Genomic DNA, 13,109 nt, shown 5'->3' with positions numbered 1-13,109 from the left:
GCAAAAATATATCTATCTGTATCTTAGATGTATTTGATAAGGCAGCCTCTACTGCTTCCTTGGGCAGAGAATTCCACAAATTCATGACTCTCTGGGAGAAGTAATTCCTCCTCATTGCTGTTAAATCCACTGAGGCTATGTTCCCTCGTTCTAGATCTATCGATCAGTGGAAACAATTTTTCTGGTTTTGTCTTATCGATTCCTTTCATTATTTTATATGTTTCTATGATCCCCTCTCATTCTTCTAAATTCCAGTGAATATAGTCCCAGGCAACTTAATCTCTCCTCATTGGTGAACTCCCTCATCTCTGGAATCAATCTGGTGAACCTCATTTGCACCACTGCCAAGGCGAGTTCATTCTGTCTCAAGCAAGATCAGAGCTGCATGCAGAGGGAAGGACTGGTGAAAATACAGCATTTCCCCAAATGTTCTGGGTAAGAAGTAAAATGTAGAAACTAGAGTAGGTCCAGTTGGTATGTTTAGAATCATCCCTTGAGGAGAGTATTAGCTGACCAGAAACCTTGTTGTGAAGATTGCGCTTGTTGTAGGACAGATGTAATGTCTGCCTGGAAAGGGTTAGCAAACTATAGAACTATAGGACATTACATCACATAAAACAGGCCCTCTGGCCCTTCTTGTCTGTGCTGAATTATTATTCTGCGAAGAATCACTGACTTGACCCATTCCATATCCCTCCATACCCCTCCCACCTATGTATCCAAATGTTAAAATGGAGCCTGCATTCATCACTTCAGCTGGCAGCTTGTTCCATACTTCCACCACTTTCTGAAGAAATTCCCCCTATTGTTCCCCCTAAATTTTTCCCCCTTCACCCTTCACCAATGTGCTCTAGTTTGTATCTCACAAAACCTCAGCGGGAAAAGCCTGATTGCATTTACTCTGACCATAGACATCATCATATTTTATATTCTATTACTGAAATGCAAAGGACTGAATGTGGAATTAATTGGAATAAATTTTTTTGGATCAGGCACACAGCAATGAGACCTTCTGTGGCAATGAGTTTCTGAATCTGAAAGAAAAACTGAAGTTCAGTGACACCGGGATTAAGTTGTAAAGATAAATCACTTTCAATTACTTTGTGGCTCTTATTCACAGAATAAATTATGCATTAATTCAAATTGTTGGATCATGAAAGTATCAGTTGGTAACTATATTAACAATTGTAAAAAAGTGGTTAATTAGTGATTGGCACCACGCTGTTACAGCAGCAGGGACACTGATTAGAATCCAGCACTCCCTGTAAGGAGTTGTACATTCTCCCCATGTTTATATGGGTTTCCTCTGGTTAGTCCAGCTTCTTCCCACCTTCCAAATTGTATGGGGATTATAGGTCAATTGGGCGTAATCGGGTGGCACGAGCCTGTGGGCAGGAAGAGCCTGTTACTGTGCTCTATGTCTAAAATTAAAATTTATAATGATAGAAACAAGATCAACTTTGTTAGTCATTCTCTGAGCTCATTGCATCTAAATGCTTGATAATCAATGAGATGTATCACTGTTATATTCCATGTTATAGGAGTATCAATTTTTGGATACCAAGGTTTCAAAACAGCAATCAAATGGAGAACCATAGAGCACAGAACAGGCCATTCAGCCCAACTCATCCTTCTGACCAAGATAGCATTCTGGGTGAGTCCCATTTGTCTGCATTTGGTTCATATCCTTCCATGCTCTATCCATACATCTGTGCAATCATAGTTTGAATGCCAGAACTCTGCTGCTTCTACAGTTTGCTCTGGTAGCTTGTTCCACCTACTGAGTGAAAAAAGTTCCCCCTTGGGTCCCTCTTAAATCTTTCTCCTCTCACCTTAAACCTATGGCCTCTAGTTCTAGAATCATCTATCCTTGGGGAAAAAAAAGACTGAGAGTATTCACTATCCATGGCCCTCATGATCTTATAGATCTCTATAAGATCACCCTGCTGGCTCCTACACTATAGGGCATAAAGATTAGATAGTCCATTAGAGTTCTGCATTGACATAAAGGCTGCAGGGATGCAGAATTATTTTCAGCATGGGATTATAAAATGCTTTTATTTGGGGAAACAGGATTGGAATGAGAGGCATTTTCCATATTTTGTAACATTTTAATTTAATCCCAGAACCAAAGCACACTTGATGAGAGTTCACAATAGCATTTTTCCTGTGGATACATTTGTAACCTCTGAAATTTGCTGAAATGTCAGAAGCACAAAGGATGAAAAGACTCCAAAATTCAGTCCTGCTAAAGCAATTTGTGGTGAGGGCACTCTTGTCACTTCAGTTGAGCTTCTGAAGAAACTGGGTTTATACCTGAAGTGAATACTAATAGTGGAATACTGGCAAGATAATGGGGCTTGTGCATTGCATTAGAACAAAAGGGAAATGATTCTTCCCCCGTGGCAAGGATTCTTCCCCCGTGGCAAGGTTCCAGACGCCTGGACACAAATAGAAGAATTTCAGCAATCAATGCACCTAGCTTATGGAAAACGATGGAAATGTAGAGAAACTGCAGTCATCGCATATCTTTAGATGAGGCAAAGAACTGTACTATGTCCTAACATATTTCCACCCTTTCTTTTCTGGGATGGGCTTTTTATTTAGTACTTGCATGATGCTTGGAATAAAAATGTTCTGTGAAATTGTGAGCTGATGTCCAAACCTCTGAGCATTCTTTACTGGGTACTACAATAATTTGAACAGTAATTTGTCCTTATTGGCATGTGCTATTCTTGTGCCCATGCTACTGTTCGGCTCCGAATCATGGGTCCTCTACCGGCATCACCAATGGCTCCTAGAACACTTCCATCAGCGCTGTCTCCGCTCCATCCTCAACATTCATTGGAGTGACTTCATCACCAACATCGAAGTACTCGAGCTGGCAGAGTCCGCAAGCATCGAATCCACGCTACTGAAAACCCAACTGCACTGGGTGGGTCATGTCTCCAGAATGGGAGACCATCACCTTCCCAAGATCATGTATATGGCGAGCTCTCCATTGGCTACCGAGACAGTGGTACACCAAAGAAGAGGTACAAGGACTGCTTAAAGAAATCTCTTGGTGCCTGCCACATTGACCACTGCCAGTGGGCTGATATCGCCTCCAACCGTGCATCTTGGCGCCTCACATTTCGGCGGACAGCAACCTCCTCTGAAGAAGACCGCAGAGACCACCTCACTGACAAAAGACAAAGGAGAAAAAACCCAACACTCAACCCCAACCAACCAATTTTTCCTTGCAACCGCTGCAACCATGCCTGCCTGTCCCGCATCAAACTTGTCAGTCACCAATGAGCCTGAGCAGATGTGGACATACCCCTCCATAAATCTAAGCCAAGCCAAAGAGTAAGATTCTTGTGCCCAATTTGTCAAGTGCACATCGCAAACTGATGCGCACAAATGACCAAGTTACTATCAATGGATCCCAATTTTGGAAGTGTGAAGTACAATTCACAGACTCCTGTAGATCGCACAAAGAGCACATTCAATTCAGCAGCAATTTTTTTTAAATGCCCAAGAAAATCTTTAAGCAGGTAAGTGCATGGTTCAGAGACAACCAAAGAATGGGAATCTCCCATTCCAAAGTATTTGCACTTACTCCAAGAATGATTTTTTTCCCAACAAATGCACTCCGCTAAGACAAAAATTATGGGCTGATTTTTACAAGTTGGATTGTCCTCATTATAACAGAAAGAATTCAGTAAGATTTCTTCGAGGAGATCATATACTTGCAGGATTTGATAGAGTGACTGTTTACACTGCTGGGAATAATCAGGATACACTGGTCTGAAAGCATTCATGAGCTGCGAGTGATCTGTTTCAACGGAGGCTTTCTACTTATCAAATGGATAAATAACAGTTGTCATGTGTTGGCTGCCATACCTGAAACAGAGAGAGCAAAAGAAACGAAGAATCTGGACTTGGGCCATGATGACCTTCCTGTGGACAGGTTGTGAGGTGCACAATGCTCTTTGAACTAATTTTTCAAATACAGTGAAACCTCTGGTATCTGGCACCTACAGGGATTGGTAGATGCTGGATAATCAAGTTTTATCAGTTGCTTGATACTCACTCTTACAATGCCTAACTAAAAATTGCATTAAGAATAAGCTGTTCAAAAGACACTAATACTATACTGTACTTACACTGAGAAAGTTTTATTTGCATGAAAATATAAACCTTAAAGCATTTTACTTTATTTTCAGTCACATTCTTTGAAAGCATTTAACTGCCACTGCATCTGCATGTTCCTCCCCCTCCATGGAGCCACCCAGCAGATGAATATTAACATGATAATTATACCCCCTCCCCCAAGTTTATAGATAAAGTCTTACTAATATATGTAATAATATACTAATAAACATGAGGACTCTTACTAAGCAGGGATAAGGAGACACTTTAAGAGAGTCACCCCAACAGCGAGCAACATCAACCAGCTTTTTATCTTGGCAATGCCATTTTATTCAAACACAACTTTATTAAAACATCCGCTACGATCAAAGCATGACTAAGGCACTCCACTGGCTGAATATTTTCTCTCATCTTCACCAAAGATTTATGTGTTACTTCAGAGAATGTTTACTTTTACAATGTTAACTTTTAGTTACATATTTATTTATTTTTCTCAATGTTTTGCCAGTTGCTTGAGGTTGTCGGTTGCTTGAATTCCGGGTAACTGTATTCCTTACGACTCATCTTTTCCCAAATCCTTGAAATCTTTGTGCTTTTAAGATTTTGTCTGAAGGGCAAATATGCCCTCTGCTGTTGTCCAGGGTGAGTACTTACACAGCGACAAACACATTTTGATATAATTTTTCTGCTTGACCCAGTGGCACCAGTAATCCAATATTTTTTTGCTGTAGATTGGATAACATATGGTTGCGACCACTATGGCCCAGATCTTTGTGAATGTGCCAAAGAATCAAATCAGAGATGAAAGATCCTTGGCCAGTATGACAGGATGCTTCATCTCTTCTGGCATTGCTGCTCTACTAAGACCCCCACCAACTCTTAATACACCATTCTCCAGAATGGGGTTGAGTTTACAAATGTGGCTTGTCTTTTTAATATTCCTTTCTTAGGCTTGAAATTTCATCGGCAAATTTCTTCCTCTGGCAAAAGCAGATCATCACCTTTTCAGCATTAACCACTTATTCAACTGTGAGACCACCGTTTTCCTGAGTGTCAAGATTTCTTGCCTCCTTTGTGGTAGATCTCTTTGATGGATGTTATCTGATTGAAATTGTGCAGGAATCTTGTATCTTTCTTTCTGCTATGATTCAGAAGCAATCTTTTAAGTCTGAGCATCCATGCTGTTGCCTTTTTCAGATGATTCCAGGATGAGAAGTAATGGATTATGTGTGTAACTGGATCCAATTACTCAGACATTATCTGAACAGCATTTGCAGTCTTACACTTAATTTCAGGGTCCTTTGGTAAAATTTCTTCTAATTTATCAGGATTTTGAGGCCACTCTTCCTAAGGCTGTAGAAGAAACCGATGTCCAGACACCTACATTTCTTTCTTCAGAAAAGACTTGACTTTCAAACCTTGGGAAGCCAGATTGGCAGGATTGTTAACTGTGTTACCATATCTCCACTCTATTGGTCATGAGACTTTATCAATTTCAGTGATTCTGTTAGCCATGCAAATTTGAAACCTTGTGGTTTTATTGTTGAAGTATTTGAGCACAGAGGTGCTATCAATCCAAAATATGGAATCTGTTTCTTCCATCTCCAACTCTCTTTTCAACATTGTGTCCATTCTGCTCACCATGGTAGCAGCTGTCAACTCCATTTGAGGGATAGTGGCTGGTTTTAATGGAGGCACTCTGGCCTTTCCCATTGCAAATCCACAATGTATCAGATCCTGGTTATCATGCAGAAACAGGTAACTAACAGTTTCGTAACCATCTTCTCAGGTGTCAGCAAAATGGTGCAATTGAGCAGATGCCACAGTTCCAAAACTTGTGGGTTTGAATCATCTGTCAATCTTGAACTCTTCTAGTCTATGAAGATCCTAAATCCAACACATCCAGTCCTGTACAATGGAGTCTGGTATCATGCCATCTCAACCAATCTTTTTCCCAGACAAATATTGTAGGATCTTCTTAGCAGTCAGGACTACTGGTGCTAATATTCCTAGAGGATCATATATCAAATTGACTTTTGACAGAATTCCCCTTTCTTGTGAGAGATCAGTCCTTCAAAATGATTTTAAACTTAAAAGGTTTTAGTTAGGCATTGTAAGAGTGAGTCTCAAGTAAATGACAAAACTTGATTATCCAGCATCTACTAATCCCTGTAGGTGCCAGATACCAGTGGTGCCAGCATAAAATCAGTGGGGTGAATAACATCCTGGTCTCATTCTTTTACTCAAATTCTCATCTGATTCTCATTTTAAGCAACCTTCATCATTGCCTTTTTGTTGCCCAGAGAGTTCAACATCTAACATTCTATAGTATAATCCCCTGTTCCATTGTAAGGTTGACATTTGGTCAATGTACTTCACCTGCAAGTCTCTAACAGCCTCTATTCTGACTACTTTTATGAAGTTATTCTTATAGTTCTTAGGACAACATTCTAGCTTCAGTTGTGTTTTACTTAGCCTTGCAAATCTTTTATTCAGTTGTTGAGGTATCCAGATGAAGCAGGTAGGGATGGTAAAAGCTGGTACATAAGCAGTCTTCATGGCAATAAACATAGAACCATCAAAAATCCCATCACTGCAAGAGACATCTCAGCTCACTGCATGTGACCAGTTGTAAAAGGACATTTTTGGATTTATTCCATTGCCTGGCAATAAATCGTTTTGATGAAGTACTGGGATTGCTTCATCCTTGTCTCCAACTGTACCAGTTATGAGTACCAGTGAAGTAAAAATTGAGCTCAGGAAAACAAATAGGGTCCCAGTTATACTACAGATCACAAATGTGCTGGAAAAACACAGCATCCATAGGAAGAAAAAAGGTAACAAATCTATTGGGTTTGGGCCCTTCAATGCTATAGGGAAAAACAGGTAGATGCCTGAATAAAAAGATGGAGGGAGGAGGAGAGGAGAGAGAGGAGGAATGGAAAGGTGTTGGAGCCCAGGCTAACAGGCAAGAGGTCATAGTTGGATAGAGGTGGGAGGTTAGAAGAAAAAGAAACCGAGAAGTGATATGGTTCAGAAGGTTTGGAAGATGTTTGGCCTGAAGGATGTACCTTGGTGGTTAACTCTATCAATCCATCCTTGATAACTGGTCAGTATCTGCAGCTTTAAAGGTCTTCTGGAGCTGAGCCTAAACTTTAGTCTAAGATGATGAGTCTTGTTCTTCAGTATAGCAGCCTTCACTTCTACACTATTACTGCTTCACAAATGAAAAAAGGCTATTTTCATGGTAAGTCACTTGAAAATGCTGCCGGCGCATGATATGATATTTAATGTCATATTCCCTGAGAAACAGAGGCAGTTTAACAATTCATTTTTCACCGAGGCATTGTTATTTTTAGTGTAAAATGTCAGTGCAGCAGATTGCACTCTGTTCAATGGAATTTGCTTGATGTGGAGTGTGGCTGTGTAAAGCAAAAAGGAAAGATTATCTCTGGAGGTCACTATCGAAGGTTTATGAACAATGAAGCAAGTGGTGCTTGTTAGAAGAATTTTTAAAGCACTGAGTGTGAAACCGCATTTTCAATGAAATTACAATAAAGATTCCACAAAGTCTTTCTTCTGCAACTACAAAGATTATAATGGCCAGGAACAAAAGCACTAATGGTAAAAATAACTTCTTATTCTCAATGTTCGTTTATCCAGCATTGTTTCCAATCAATATCTGATGGCAGTTTTTACTATTTCTTCATTGTAAGGAATGGTTCCATGGGGAGAGTGTCTTAACTTATTACCCCACCACGTTCACAGGCAGAACTTTATCCTCCACTGACAGTTTTGTATTCCTGTTATATGATAATTATCTCTCATTTCTTTATGGACCAATAAGCTGTTATACTCCCAAATGATCTACCCGAAATGTGAAACTAAATGGCCCTCCCCTGCTCTTATACGTGGAACTTGACAGTCCTCCTGGAATGAGAAGAGAGACAGTGTAATCAGTCCACAGGAGGTACAAGAATTGAATCAGGGTAAGATGTTTGGCAGAGTCAGCCACTAGAAAATATCCCTAAAGATGTTACATTGCTTATGTTTTTCCTGTTGGCGATGATTGACAAACTTCAGGAGTTCCAGACAGAATCGAAATGAAAAGAACCCTTCCTTGTCTTTATACTAAAGGCTGTTTCCAAGGATGTGGGCTTGAATTTGACAGGATATTAAAGTACCTGAAGGTGAGAGTATCCACCCACACATACATGATGTTTATGTCAGTTTGGCTGAAGGTGCAATTGCAGAGGAAAACCGTATCCTTTGATCTTCTGCAAAATCGTGGAGGAATTTCTGGCAGATTGCCCTGACAGTGAGATTTTGGTTTATCATGAACCAACAGACAGAATAATTTGTTCACTTTCTTTTCATTTATCAATTTTGAACAATTTACCTCTTACAAAATGCTTAAAGCACAAACAAAGAATGCATTGAGTTGTCTTCTTGCAGATTTATGCAATAAAGATTCAGACTCAATGATTCATCCAGTCAGCTTTGCATCATTAATTCATCTGCATTCATACTCTTTCTGGAAAAAAACCATTTCAATTTAAATATCTTTTTCATGTATTTAACAAACTATAACCAGCACCTGACGGCTGTTAAATTGAGCACATTTACCGATGTTATTACTTCCATAAATGAATGAATGCAAACAATTAGCATCATAAAATGAATGACAGCTAAACTCTTTCCCTGATTTCTAACGTGAGACTGAGAATGGATCTTACCGTTGATCATATCAATGGGGTATTTTGGTTATTTTTGTTAAAACAGAAAGTGACTCACTAAAAGGCACCACTGTAAAATCAACAATTTTTAAAATAAAAATTAATACAATCAAACATTAATGAAAACAAAATTGTTTCACCAGTTTTGATATGAAGTATGGTGGGCTGGTGGTTATAGATGGTGTGAAAGAGCATATAGATATGTTTTTGGGAGATAAATTGGGAAAGGTTTGTTAGAGTAGGTCACATACAAACTCTTTAGAACAAATCTTATTTGAAATACTGGAGCTCTACTAATGCTAGACATATTGGCCCCACAGCCTTTTCAAGAGCTTTGGAGAGTGCCAAAGACACTTCACTAATGGATTGTTGTTTGAAGAAGGCAACAGATGAAAGAGCTTGTTAGAGCCACAGATTGTCTGGAGATATTCTGAGGGTCATGTGGTTTTGCAAGCAGAGAGAGCCAAACAGGCTTTCTCTCTGTGGGGTGTGGGGGGAGAGAGAGAGAGAGAGAGAGAGAGAGAGAGAGAGAGAGATCACTTCTAGAGTGTTACAGCCAGAAACAGCAGCTGGGACTAGAACAGGACAAGCTGGCAAGCTTGTGGAAAACTCCATTTGGAAAACAGGTTCTTGGTTCAGCCTGGTCAAAGCCCTTGTGGTTCATGCAAGAGGAGAGGACTGGCTGTCTAAGGTTTCACTTGGAATAAGAGAAACTAAAAGGAACTCTGTGGTGACCTGAAAGAAAGAGGTTATCATCTGGAGAACCCTGATGGGGCAAGTTTCACCAGCAAGACACTGGAGTGGCTCATTAAAAGTAATCAGTTGTAGATGTCCTGGAACAACAAATTTCTCTCTGAAAATCGACAAGAACCTTCTTGACTGGTACCTTTCAAGCACCAAAACCTAATGAACTTTATAAATGTTAAATTATGTGCAGAGTATAAGAATTGCCTGCAACCAGTGAACTTAGAGGGATGAGAAGTGAGATTGGACTGTGAACCAAAGAACTTTTCTGAACTTACACACACATTACATACACGTGTGCTTAGAATTAGAAGGGGGTTAAGTTAGATTAGTTAAGTCAATAGTGATAAGTTAAAGTGTGATTCTGTTTTCATGTTTTAAAGATAATTAAAAGCAACTTTTGTTTAAGCAACCATTTATCTTGGTGAATATCTATTGCTGCTGGGTTTTGGGGTCCTCTGGGCTCGTAACAATGGTTAATTCAAAGGCTTGGATAAGGAAGGAGTAAACACAAAAGTGGTCAGATGTCGTGATTGATAATGGCACAATGCTAGAGAAATTCAGCAGTTCAAATAGCATATTTTAAATAGCTCAGATGAAGGCCTCAGCCCTGAAGCATTGGTTATGTATCTATCTTTGCTGCATTAAATATGCTGTTTGACCTGCTGAGTTTCTCCAGCATTGTGCTTTTACTTGAGTAAGAAAAACTGAATATACAGAGCAAATTTCCCAAACAAACTTCAAGCAAATTACTCTTTGGTTGAGAGAATTGTAATACAATTGTGCACAGTTAACTCCCACCAGGTCCTGCAAAGCCCAGTCAATGAGAAGGACAGAATGAGAACTAAAATCAAGATTTATTGTCATGAACAAGTCATGAATCTTGGTGTTTTGCGGCAGCATCTTAGTACAAACATACATATTATGAGCGTCTTATGACATTACTATAAAAAATAAAAATAAGACAATAATAACAATAAAGCAGTGTCTTTGATTCATCGATTATTCAGGAATCTGATGGCTGCGTGGAGAAGCTGTCCTTGTATTGCTGAGTGCCCGTCTTTAGGCTCCTCTACCTTTTCCCCAGTGGTAGCAGAGATGGTAGCCGGGGTCATGTGGGCTGAGGATAGAGGCTGCCTCATGTGGATGTACTCGATGGAGTGAAGTCTGGTGTGTGTGATGTTGCAGCCTGAGTTAATAACCTGTTGGAGTTTATTCTTGACCTGAGAGTTGGCGTCTCCATACCAGGCAGTGATCAAGCAACCAGAATGCTCTCCACGGTACACCTGTAGAAGTTTACGAGAGTCTTCAGTGACATACCAAACTACCTCAGACACCTCACAAAATTTAGCCGCTGGTGAGCCTTCTTTGTGACTGCATCAATATGAAGGCTCTAGACAAATCCTTGGAGATGTTGACAACCAGGAATTTGAAGTCTTAATCCTCTCCACTACTGAGCTCTCGATGAGGACTGGGTTGTATTCCCCTGACTTCCTCCTGAAGTCCACAATAATCTCCTTGGTTTTGCTGACATTGAGCGCAAGGTTGTTGTCGTTATACCATTCAACGAGCTGATCTATCTCCCTCCTGTACGTTTCCTCATTGCCGTTTGTGATTCTACTGACAACTGTTGTGTCATCAACAAACTTGTAGATAGGATTGGAATTGTGCCTGGCCACTCAGTCATGGATGCATAGCGAGTAGAGCAGTGGGCTAAGCATGCATTCTTAGGGTGCGCCTGTGTTGATGATCAGCGAGGTGGAGACGTTGTTTCCAATTTGTTCTAACTGTAGGCTTTCAATGAGAAAGTCAAGGGTACAGTTGCAGAGTGGGGTACAGAGGCCTAAGGACATAGGTGAGCTATCAGCTCCATTTTCAGACCTCCCAGTTAAGCCCTCACAATGGTATCAGGTATCTGTAGCGCATTAACTGTGCTCTTTTGTTTCACATAATGAGAATAATTAACACTGGAATAGTGCTTGCAATACTGTAGATTCACACAAGAGGGCAGACGGGCTTCAGGTTAATGTTTCAACCAATTGTGCCACAATTGAAAGCCACTTTCTCAGAACAGCAAGAGAAATGGGAAGGAAAGGGTCCAATGGCTGTGGCCCATGACAGAAAATAGAGAGGTCTATGGAAGAGGTCATGATGAAGATGTCCATGGGGCATTTAAATTAAATCAGAGAAGCAAAAATATAATAATCCCTCAATTGTTGGCTGAGACACATGGCTCAATAAGATCAGAGAAGTGAAGATCTGCTTCAAAGACTGGTGCAGGAGAAAAGGGGTTCTGAATAGGCCAACTACTTAGGGGAGGGTGAGGAGTTGTTTTTGGCTCTGTGAAAGCAGAGCTGGGGGAAAAGGAAACAGAGGGAAAATGGAAGAGAGAGAGAATCCCCCTTCACACTTGTGTCCCACTAAATCGGCCGTTCAGTGTCCTGGGATAGGGATGGGGATTTGGCTTTTCACACTTGACCACTCCTAACTTGGACACTGACACTTTCCCAGGGTTATGACTGTTCTTCCTTCTACTGGTGATGTCATGATGCATCAAGTGACGGTGGACCTGCCCTAAATCCTGATCAATGTATTATGATCTTATATTTGAACAAAATTAATCATGCCTAATTATAACATAATTAAGCTTTATGTACAGCCCAGTATGAGCCCTTCAGCACCTGTCGTTGTGGTACTGACCTATATAAACCTTTATAACGGACCGTGGGAAAATGCTAGCAATAAATAGCAATAGTGGACAATTTTTAAACAGCGTGGGAAAGTTGGTAGTGCTATCGTGCACAATTTATAAGTCCTGTGGGAAAAAATGATGGCAGACCTGCCCTCCCAGAATTCCTTGCGACAAAGAAAGGCCTGTGTGCTTGACTGCATGCATGGAGCACTCATGGAGGGGCTTCTGTGCCGCATGGCATTCTGGGAAGTCAGGTCTGCCATCGCTTTTTCCCTGCAGTCTTTATAAATTGTGCACTATAGCACTACCAACTTTCCAAAGCTGTTTAAAAATTGTCTGCTGTTCCTATTTATTACTATTTATTTCCTCTCTCTGTCTCTGTCTCTCTGCATCTCTGTCTCTCCCCCGCTGCAACTTTCCATTGGCAAAGTTTATACTTTCATTTTAATCTTTTCTTCCTTCATGTTCCTGCACTCATGCAAAAACTTGGGCCATTTCAATCCCACAATGCAATTGTCCATTCTACACTCACCTGATTGCAATGCTGGCATCTGCAGATGCCGGGAATTGTACCCGGGGTCGAGGCTGTCAATCCCTGGTGTGAGATGATGTCATCTGACACTGATGTTGAGACAATTTTCTTTTCACACTGGACACTTTAAAGGCCAATTGGCCATAAATTACTGGGACCACTTGCAAGTGTGAAAGGGGCTAGAGAGAGAGACAGAGTGAGAGGAAAGATGGGGGCAGGGATTGCAAACGGAAACCAGAGAAGTCGACATTAATGCTATCCAATTGGAAAG

The 13,109-nt window shown here is 40.6% G+C and overlaps 1 long non-coding RNA gene across 2 annotated transcripts in view; it reads left to right on the top strand.

The window, feature by feature from the left end:
• The window catches only part of LOC138741209 (uncharacterized), a 130,570-nt gene that overhangs the window by 40,501 nt on the left and 76,960 nt on the right, over positions 1–13,109 (top strand). Inside the window, exons 3-4 of one of the 2 annotated variants that reach the window (XR_011343396.1) lie at positions 256–435; positions 1,542–1,654. This is a non-coding gene — a long non-coding RNA (uncharacterized lncRNA). The remainder of the gene's footprint in view (positions 1–255; positions 436–1,541; positions 1,655–13,109) is intronic. The other variant, XR_011343397.1, reaches the window with a different exon arrangement.

Source organism: Narcine bancroftii, chromosome 8 (assembly GCF_036971445.1).
Source record: "Narcine bancroftii isolate sNarBan1 chromosome 8, sNarBan1.hap1, whole genome shotgun sequence".
NCBI classification, from domain to species: Eukaryota; Metazoa; Chordata; class Chondrichthyes; order Torpediniformes; family Narcinidae; genus Narcine; species Narcine bancroftii.
Note: the sequence above shows the minus strand (reverse complement) of the source record. Positions and strands in the feature narration are given on the sequence as shown.